Source organism: Triticum dicoccoides, chromosome 6A (assembly GCF_002162155.2).
Source record: "Triticum dicoccoides isolate Atlit2015 ecotype Zavitan chromosome 6A, WEW_v2.0, whole genome shotgun sequence".
NCBI classification, from domain to species: domain Eukaryota; kingdom Viridiplantae; phylum Streptophyta; class Magnoliopsida; order Poales; family Poaceae; genus Triticum; species Triticum dicoccoides.
The window spans coordinates 339,442,843-339,451,455 of NC_041390.1; positions in this window are offsets into that span (position 1 = coordinate 339,442,843).

Below are 8,613 nucleotides of genomic sequence, written 5' to 3' on the forward strand. Positions count from 1 at the left end.
TTAATGTCCGGTTGTATAAAACCTGAAACTTAACTTAATTAAAATGAATCAACAGCGTGTGTAGCCGTGATGGTCTCTTTTCGGTGGAGTCCGGGAAGAGAACACAATGTCGTGTTATGCTTGAACGTAGGTTGTTCTAGGATCACTTCTTGATCATAGATTCTCGAACGTGCTTTACCTTCTCTTCTCGCTCTCATTTGCGTATGTTAGCCACCATATATGCTAGTGCTTGTTGCAGCTCCACCTCATACCTTTTCCCCTACCTATAAGCTTAAATAGTCTTGATCACGAGGGTGTGAGATTGCTGAGTCCTCGTGACTCATAGATTACTTCCAAAACCAGATGCAAGGACCGATGATACCATTTCAGAAGATGCGACTGAGCTCAAGTGGGAGTTCGATGAGGACTCACAATGTTACTACGTTTCCTTTCCAGACGATCAGGACTGGAGCCCAGTTGGGGCAATCAGGGCCATTATGCGTTTGGGGTTGTCTTATTTTGGTTCCGTAGTCAGACCTTGATTGTATCTGGGTGATTGTAATGATATATTTATGCTATTGTGTGACGTGGCGATTGTAAGCCAACTATGTACCTCTTTTCTTATTCGGTACATGGGATGTGTAAAGATTACCCCTCTTGCGACATTGCCTTCAATGTGGTTATGCCTCTAAGTCGTGCTCCGACACGTGGGAGATATAGCCGCATCGAGGTTGTTACAAGTTGGTAATCAGAGCCTTCCCTGACTTAGGAGCCCCCCTGCTTGATCGAATCGCTGGCGTTGTTGAGTTTAGAAAAATGTTTTGAGTCTTTTAGGATTATATATATCGGAGAGTAGGATTCTTTTTACTCCTCAGTCCCTTCGTCGCTCTGGTGAGGCATCCTGACGAAGAGTTTTGAGTCTTCTCTTCTTAAATTTCATAAAAAAATTAGGATCACACGGGTATCTTGGAATCATTCCGATGGTTTTGTGACGAGAACATTGTTCTTGGTGCCTCCTGACATTTAGGGGTTGTGGCAGTGTCCCGGGGATTTGAGCTCCGAGGTGTTGTCCTCACAATTTTATCGTTGCAATTCTGGAATACATGGGTTTCGCCTACATCGAAAATCTCTTTTATGCAGTTGTTGGTGAGATAACCTCGACGCCACCCAGTACTGGGGCGGGAGTTCGGGAGTATTGCCATAACTCGTATAACGGATGCTTTTCGAAGGTTGAGGTAAATGACTTCCAAAGGTTTCTTGGTTATGTGTTGAAGGATGGATACAGCTAGATGTAGGATTTGCTAGCTTTGGGTGAGATATCATGCTTCCCCTGTATCCCCAACACCTGATTGCATAACCAGAAAATTTCGGGAGTTTCATAGGTGGGAATTCATGTGGCTCTAGTATTTCTTCCACGGATATTTGGTTTGTGATTGGGTAATCCTCACCATGTATTTGTTATTGTCCGTACCTTGTTGTTTTATTCATCTACCTCTATCTAAGTGGCTTCTCAATTTATGGAAGTGTGACCATTTAATTTGGATTGCATTCGTTCATTCTTGTTCGAATGTTGAGACTATATGTTGCAATTTCGATCCATTTGATTCAGCTTGAATATATGTCTGTCATGATGCTAACGGATGTCACCCTCTTTAGGATGGCTCCTCCAACGTGTCTGAATCCGGATCCACCACCACCACCTCCACCTCCGGAGGCATGGCAAGCTGTGATGGCCGCTACCAACGCCAACACGCAGATACTTATGCAACTTTACGCATCCAAGCAAATCAAGGCCATGGCAACAATCAGAATCAGTTTGCTACACTCAACCAGTTCCTCGCAAACTAGCCAAAGACTTTCAGTAACTGTGTCGAGGCAACAGACGCTGATGGTTGGCTCGTGGATATCTGCAAGCATTTCGAGTGCAGTAACATCAGGCCTGAGGACTTTGTCAAGTTTGCTTCGTTCCAACTCAAAGACCAAGCTGCGGAATGGTATCAGCAATACAAAGATTCCAGAGGAGGTCGTGTGATTACCTGGGATGATTTCCGCTAAGACTTCAAAGCTCGCCACATTCCTCGGAGTGTTGTTGAGAGCAAGCGTGACGAGTTCCGCAATCTGAAAAGGCAGCTTGTCTGTTTACCAGTATAACATCATGTTCCAGAAGCTCGCTTGTTTCGCCAAGCAAGACGTCCCTGACGAGAAGAGCATGATTTATCAGTTCAGAGGTGGCCTCAGAGAAGATCTTCAACTAGCTCTCATGCTTTTTTAGCCGAAGAAGTATGATAAGTTCTACAATATGGCACTGAAACAAGAGACTGCTCAACTCAAGTGCGATGCTTCCAAGAAGCGAGTCAGGGATGCAACTCCTTCTTCCTCAACTCAAGTGGCAACTAAGACGCAAAAGTATTGGTTGCCTCCTCCTCCGTTTCGTCAGCCTTATCAGCAGAAGAGCAAAGGTGGCAATGGATCTTCCCACCCACCCAACCCAAGCTTTCAGAACAAGACTTCGTCTCATGCTCCAAGATCAAGTGCTCCATATCACCGTCCGCTTTCGGAGGTCACGTGCAACAAGTGTCAGCAGAACGGTCACTATGCCAAAAAAATGCTTCAATCGAGGCGTCTTCCTCCTCCTGCTGTGAGATCTACCAGCACCGCAGTGGTCAAGCATAATCCCAAGTTTGCAAAGGTCAACATGATGAACGCAGCTCAGGCAGAGGACTCGTCAAAAGATATCATGGGTAACTTTCCAGTTAACTCTACTCCTGTAAAAGTCCTTTTTGATACTGGTGCGTTGCATTGTTTCATGTCAAGATCATTTGTTTCAAAGCATGACTTCGTTTCCGAAATGTTGGGTAAACCTATGGGAGTGGTTTCTCCGGCTAAGTCTATGAGGGCTACCACGATGGTCCCGGATGTTACTATCATGTTGGGCGACTATAAGTTTCTGTCTTCTCCAATGGTTCTTGGTGACTCGGATATTGATCTTATTCTCAGAATGGACTGGCTTTCTAAGCACAAGGCTCAGCTTGATTGTGCTGCCAGGCAGATTCAAATGACACATTCGTCTGAGGATGTAATCGTCTTTGCCGCTCGTGATGATACCATTCGACTGTTTTCTCTCAACGAGAAGGGCGAGTTGGATGCCATCTCTCAGATTCCTGTCGTTTGTGAATATCAAGACGTCTTTCCAGAAGATCTTCCAAGAATGCCTCCTCACCGGCCAGTTGAATTCGTCATCGATCTTGAGCCTGGCACGGAACCTGTTTGCAAACATCCTTACAAGCTTGGACCTGAAGAGTTGAAGGAGCTGAAGAAACAACTCGATATTCAAGAGCGTATGGGTCTCATCCGACCAAGTTCTTCTCCATGGGGTTGTGGTGTTCTTTTTGTCAAGAAGAAGGATGGAACAGACCGACTTTGTGTCGACTACCGTCCATTGAACAAGAAGACCATAAAGAACAAGTACCCACTTCCCAACATCAATGAGCTTTTCGAACAACTCAAAGGTGCTCAAGTATTCTCCAAGCTTGACCTCCGTATGGGCTATCACCAGATTCGCATTCGTGAAGAAGATATCCCCAAGACAGAATTCAAAACAAGCTATGGTTCATATGAATACACTGTCATGTCTTTCGGCCTTGTCAATGCTCCTCCAACATTCTCTCGCATGATGAACTTCATCCTCAACACCTACACAAATGACTTTGTCTTGGTCTACCTCGATGACATTCTGGTCTTTTCCAAGAACAAGGAGGATCATGCCAAGCACTTGAGATTGGTGCTGGATAAACTCAGAGAACATTACTTCTATGCGAAGTTTTCAAAGTGCGAGTTTTGGCTCGATGAGGTTCTCTACCTTGGGCATATCATCTCCGCCAAGGGCATAGCTATGAATCCTGAGAAGGTGTCTGCAATTGTGAATTGGGAACCGCCTCAAAAACGTGAAGCAACTCCGCAGCTTCCTTGGGCTCGCAAGCTATTGTCGAAGGTTCATTGAGAACTTCTCTAAGATCGCGAAGCCTCTTTCCAACCTCCTCCAGAAGCATGTGAAGTATGTCTGGTCGCCTGAATGTGACATTGCTTTCACACCCTCAAAGAGAAATTAATCACTGCTCCAGTTCTGACTCCTCCTGATGAATCCAAACCGTTCGAGGTTTTCTATGATGCTTCCCTTCAAGGTCTTGGTGCAGTGTTGATGCAAGAGAAGAAATTTGTGGCCTATACCTCTCGCCAGTTGAAGCCCAACGAAAAGAACTACCCCACTCATGACCTCGAGTTGGCGGCAGTTGTCCATGCTCTTTTAACATGGAGACATCTCTTGTTGGGAAGGAAAGTGGACATCTTCACTGATCATAAGAGTCTCAAGTACATCTTCACTCAGCCCAACCTCAACCTCAGGAAAACTCGTTGGGTCGAAATGATTCAAATGTATAATCTGAGTATCGAATATACTCCTGAAAAGGCCAATGTAATTGCTGACGCATTGAGCAAGAAGGCTTACTACAACAGTTTGATTCTCAAGCCTTATCAACCGGAGCTTTGTGAAGCTTTCCGCAAACTTAATCTCCAAGTTGTTCCTCAAGGATTCCTTGCCAACCTCCAAGTCTCTCTGAAAGTGCAACTATCCCTAGGTGGTTTTGGTAATTCATAACAACATATAGCTCATTGAGCTAATGCTATTCCAAGATGATTATTTCAGGAAAGCTCAATGATTGGCATGGCATGGATGTGAAAGTGGAACCCTCAAAATGCTAAGGACAAAGGATTGGATCAAGCTCAAAAGCTCAAGACTCTTCATTTTATATTTTAGTGATCCAAGATCACATTGAGTCCATAGGAAAAGCCAATACTATCAAGGAGGGATGAGGTGTTGCTTAATGAGCCTCTTGCTTCATGTGCTTAGTGATATGCTCCAAAACCCTCAACTACTTTCCCATATCCACATATGACCTAAACCCTAAGCCAAACTCGGTCCTACCGATTCTTCCTATCCGGCGCCACCGAGTTTCACTTGTCATTAGCCACTGCCAAACCCTAGCAATTCGATTCTATCGATAAGGATCTCGGTCTCACCGAGATGGGATTGCAAACTCTCTGTTTCCCTTTCGTAACTTTTCGGTCTCACCAAAAGAGCGAATCGGTCCCACCGAGATTGCAATGTAAACTCAGTGTTTCCCCTTTGTAACTTTTCGGTCTCACCGAGTTCCACTCGGTCTCACCGAAAGAGCAAATCGGTCCCACCGAGTTTGCCTGACCAACTCTCTGGTTAGCTAATTACCAAATTCGGTCTCACCGAGTTTGTGTAATCGGTCTCACCGAGATTACGTTATGCCCAAACCCTAACCATATCGGTCCTACCGAGTTGCATGTCAGTCCCACCGAAAATCTCTAACGGTCACTAGGTTTACATTTTCGGTCCGACCGAGTTTGTTGATTCGGTCCCACCGAGATTGGAAAACTGTGTGTAACGGTTGGATTTTGTGTGGAGGCTATATATACCCCTCCACCTCCTCTTCATTCGATGAGAGAGCCATCAGAACACACACACCATTCCAACTCATATGTTCTGAGAGAGAACCACCTACTCATGTGTTGAGACCAAGATATTCCATTCCTACCATATGAATCTTGATCTCTAGCCTTCCCAAGTTGCTTTCCACTCAAATCTTCTTTCCACTAAATCCAAATCCTATGAGAGAGAGTTGAGTGTTGAGGAGACTATCATTTGAAGCACAAGAGCAAGGAGTTCATTACCTACACACCATTTGTTACTTCTTGGAGAGTGGTGTCTCCTAGATTGGCTAGGTGTCACTTGGGAGCCTCCGACAAGATTGTGGAGTTGAACCAAGGAGTTTGTAAGGCAAGGACATCGCCTACTTCGTGAAGATCTACCGCTAGTGAGGCAAGTCCTGTGTGGGCGATGGCCATGGTGGGATAGACAAGGTTGCTTCTTCGTGGACCCTTTGTGGGTGGTTGCTTCTTCGTGGACCCTTCGTGGGTGGAGCCCTGTGTGGACTCACGCAACCGTTACCCTTGGGTGGAGCCCTGTGTGGACTCGCGCAACCGTTACCCTTCGTGGGTTGAAGTCTCCATCAACGTGGATGTAGGATAGCACCACCTATCCGAACCACGGGAAAAACATCCGTGTCTCCAATTGCGTTTGAATTCTCCAAACCCTTCCCTTTACATTCTTGCAAGTTGCATGCTTTACTTTCCGCTGCCTATATACTCTTTGCATGCTTGCTTGAATCATGTGATGATTGCTTGACTTGTCCTAAATTAGCTAAAATCTGCCAAGAACTAAAATTGGGAAAAGGTTAAGTTTTTATTTGGTCAAGTAGTCTAATCACCCCCCCCCCCTCTAGACATACTTTCGATCCTACACTCTCCTACTTTGGAAGATCAGATTCGTGAGGCTCAACTTCTTGATGCTATGGTGAAGAAGGTGAAGATTGGGATTGCCAAGAGCCAACCTAAGTACAAGTGCTATCGTCTTGATGACAAGGATACTCTATTCATCGAGGATCGCATTGTTGTTCCTAAGGGTGACCTTCATAAAGTCATTATGAACGAAGCTCACAATTCACTCCTCCCTATTCACCCTGGGAGTACAAAGATGTACCATGACCTCAAGCAGTCGTATTGGTGGACTCGAATGAAGCGCGAGATCGCTCAGTTCATGAATGAATGTGATGTCTACAGGAGAGTGAAAGCAGAACACCAACGGCCAGCTGGTCTCCTCCAACCTCTTGCCATTCCAGAATGGAAGTTTGACCATATTGAGATGGACTTCGTGACTGGATTTCCCAAGTCCAAGCGTGGCAATGATGCTATCTTCGTTGTCATCAACAAGCTCACCAAAGTGGCTCATTTTCTTCCTATCAAAGAATCTATCACAACAGCTCAATTGGTAGAGCTATATACCTCTACGATTGTCTCTCTACATGGCATTCCGCAGTTGATATGTTCAGATCGTGGAAGCATCTTTACATCCAGTTCTGGGATTCTTTTCAGAAGGCCATGGGCACCAACATTCGCTTCAGCACAGCTTTTCATCCTCAAACAAGTGGCCAAGTCGAGCGAGTTAATCAAATTCTTGAAGATATGCTCAGGGCTTGTGTCATTTCTTCCGGTATGAAGTGGGAAGATTGCCTTCCATGTGCTGAGTTCTCCTACAACAACAGCTTCCAAGGGAGTTCGGGCAAGGCCCCATTCGAGATTCTCTATGGCAGAAAGTGCCGTACTCCTCTTAACTGGTCAGAGACTGGTGAACGCCAACTTCTTGGCAATGACTTGATCACAGAGGCTAAAGAAATGTGCAAAGTCATTCTGAAAATGTCAAAGCCGCGCAATCGCGCCAGAAGAGTTACTATGATAGCAAGCATCGTGACTTGGCTTTCGAGATCGGAGACCATGTCTACCTCCGCGTCTCTCCAATGAAAGGTACTTGTCGTTTCGGTATCAAAGGGAAGTTTGCCCCTAGATACGTGGGTCCTTTCAAGATCATTGGCAAAAGAGGCGATCTCGCCTATCAACTTGAGCTTCCATCCAACTTTGCAAATGTGCACGACGTATTTCACGTGTCGCAGCTTCGCAAGTGTTTCAAGACTCCTGACCGCACCATCAACTTCGAAGAGATTGATCTCCAAGAAGACCTGTCTTATCATGAGCACCCCGTTGCTATTCTTGAAGAAACTGAGCGCAAGACTCGCAACAAGTCTATCAAATTCCTGAAAGTGAAGTGGTCACATCATTCCGACCGTGAAGCCACCTGGGAACGTGAGGACCACCTCTGTTCCGCATACCTGGAGTTTTTCTAGTCCTAGATCTCGGGACGAGATCCTTTCGTAGTGGTGGAGTGTTGTAACGCCCATATGTAACCTGCCATATTCGTATTCCAATCTTGCCATTTCCGGCACTAAGTTATGAGATTCCTCGTTGTTGGGTTTTGTCTTCGTGTTGCTTTTGTCTTTGTCATGCATCTCTATCATGTCATCATGTGCATCGCATTTGCATACGTGTTCGTCTCATGCATCCGAGCATTTTCCCCGTTGTCCGTTTTGCATTCCGGCGCTCCTATGTACTCTGGTGTCCCCTTTTACATTTTTTTCGTGTGCGGGTGTTAAACGTTCTCGGATTGGACCAAAACTTGTCACGCGGCCTTGGTTTACTACCGGTAGACCGCCTGTCAAGTTTCGTGGCATTTGGACTTCGTTTGATACTCCAACGGTTAACCGAGGAACCGAGAAGGCCTCGTGTGTGTTGCAGCCCAACACCTCTCCAAAGTGGCCCAAAGCCCAGCCAAACCCCCTCCATCATCTCGGTCATTCAATCACGATCGCGTGGCCAAAAACCGTGCTCAATTTGGAGCCTCCTAGCTCCCTCTACCTATAAATATAGACCCCCCCCTCCGAAATTTCGGGCAAAACCCTAGTCTCCTTCCACCTCCCGCCGCCGGACGCGTCCGTTTCGGGCCGGACGTGTCCGACCCACGCCGCCGCCGCCACGTGGCACCTCCCCATTCGCCGCCACGCCGCCCCATATCGCCGGCCCGCCAGGCCCAGGGCAGGCCCCCCCGGTTCCCCCCGCGCGCCCCGCCGCCCGCTTCACTCCGCCGCCCGTGCCTCCCCG